At 38.1% G+C, this 2,229-nt stretch overlaps 1 pseudogene; it reads right to left on the bottom strand.

The window, feature by feature from the left end:
- Nucleotides 1–397: 397 nt before the first annotated feature.
- LOC127542458 (olfactory receptor 7D4-like) lies at nt 398–1,404 on the bottom strand (annotated as a pseudogene).
- Between the last annotated feature and the right edge of the window lie 825 nt (nt 1,405–2,229).

The raw sequence follows: 2,229 nt of genomic DNA, 5'->3' as shown, positions 1-2,229 counted from the left end.
ATTCTGGAGATGGGGGACAGCTTAAGAAAATGCCCAGAGCCAAGAAATGGAGTGTCTTGTTCTTGGAAGAGCAAAGAGACTCATGTCACTAGAACCAAGAGTGTGTGGTAGGGAGTAAGGTATTATAAGACTAGAAAGGGAGTAGATTATAAAGGGATTTGAATGTCAAATGGAGGATTTTGTATTTGATCCTGGAAGCAATAGGGAGACAATGGGATTCATTGCACTGTAGGAATTGAGGGAGGGAGAGAGGGAACAGCATCAGAACTGTTCTTAAATAAAATCACTGTAGTGTCCAAATGGAGGATGGATCTGAGTGAGAAGAGATTGATGAATCCTCCCAATATCTTTTCCAGAAGTATTAGTGTTCTATTCCCAGAATCAGGAGCTAGACCCATCACTGAGAGGAGGCTATTCTTCTAACAAGCCTCCTAAGTGCATCTCTTATGTCCTTATTTCTTAGTGTATAGATGAAAGGATTCAACATAGGGGTGACAACAGCATACATTGCTGAAGCAACTGTGCTCCTCCAGGAAGAGTGGGTAACTGAGGAGCTCAAATATACTCCAAGCCCTGTGCCATAGAATAAGGAAACAACAGAGAGGTGAGATCCACAGGTAGAAAAGGCTTTATACTTACCTTCAGTTGATGGGACTTTCAAAATGGAAGAAAAAATTTGAACATAAGAGAAAAGGATTCCTGTGAGGGAGAGAAAACCCAACAGTATAGATGCAATATATACTAAGACATTATTGATAAAAGTGTTGGAACAAGAGAGTTTCAGAATCTGAGGAAGATCACAAAAGAAGTGCTGAATTTCATAATCTGTACAGAAGGAGAGTCTTGTTACCATGAGACAGTGAAGGAAGGAATTTAGAAAGCTTATTATCCAGGAAAGGAGAACCAGTAAGCCACACACCTCAGGGCTCATAATAGCTCCATAGCGTAAAGGGTTACAGATAGCCACAAAACGGTCATAGGCCATTGTCGTGAGGAGGAAATTATCCAAATCAGCAAAAAACAGAAAGAAGTACATCTGGGCAAGACAGTCAGCATAAGGAATGGCCTTGTTTTGTGTCAAAATGCTCACTAACATTTTGGGGACTGTAGTGGTTACTACACAGATATCCACAAAGGACAGATTGGAAAGGAAAAAGTACATGGGAGTATGGAGGTGAGAGTCAGAGCCAATGGCCAACATTATGAGCAGGTTTCCAATCACAGTGACCAAGTATATGCTCAAGAATAGTCCAAAGAGGGCCCTTGCTGATTCTGTTTCTCAGAAAATCCCAGGAGGATAAATTCAGTAAATTGTGTTTGGTTTCTTGGTACCATGGAACTGACTTTTCTGCTTGGAAAAAGAAATGAAAAGAGCATTACATGGAAATACAATTATCCTTGCATATGAAATGAAAAGAACACCAGGCTTTGACTTAGAATTTCTCTGCTCTGCCATCTATTACCTTTGTTATCTTGGATAAGTCACTATTCCCACATTCCAACTCCATGTTAGAGAAAGAACTTGGACCCAATGGCCTCTGAGATTCCTTCCAAATAAGACAATCTTTGAAATATGAACAACTACATTGATAAGCTTATGAACACCATCTCAAAATTGCTTTAAGCACCAGAGACCATTAAACATTGAAATAAAGAAGGAGATACTTTGGGCAGGTCAATTCTTATTGCCAACAGTAAAGAGAGAGAACAATGATCTTGAATGACTGAAAGTTTGGGCTGTCTATTCTTCATCTGTAATCGTCAAATCATAGAAATGAAAGAGATTGCATAAAATACAGAACAAAATTTTATTAAAAAATACTGGTACAAAAATATATCTGAAAATTGAGGATCTTGCTTTTCTTTGAAGACCTCCATGGAAGGGAGACTTCTCAGTTTTCTGAGAGAATCTGTTTTACTTTGCTTATTTTTCTTTCTATTGAGCCAAAATATTCACATTTTCAAGTTCTCTGAATACTTGCAGAACAAATCCCATTTTTTTGTCCCACATAATATGCTCTTAAAAATGTGAAGACCGTCCATATTGCATGTTTTCTCTTCTTTAGGCAAAATAACTCTTGTTCCTTCAGCTGATCTACATAGGCCCTTTATCATCCTGATTGCTTTCCCTTGTATCCTTTCCAAATTATCAATATCCTTTCTAAGTTGTTGTACCTACAACTAAATACAATACTTTAGATGAGGTAACTCTATGATCAAGGACAATAT

This window comes from Antechinus flavipes, chromosome 1 (genome assembly GCF_016432865.1).
Source record: "Antechinus flavipes isolate AdamAnt ecotype Samford, QLD, Australia chromosome 1, AdamAnt_v2, whole genome shotgun sequence".
In the NCBI taxonomy this organism is placed as follows: domain Eukaryota; kingdom Metazoa; phylum Chordata; class Mammalia; order Dasyuromorphia; family Dasyuridae; genus Antechinus; species Antechinus flavipes.
The sequence above is the reverse complement of the archived record's forward strand: the minus strand, read 5'-3'. Positions and strand labels throughout refer to the sequence as shown.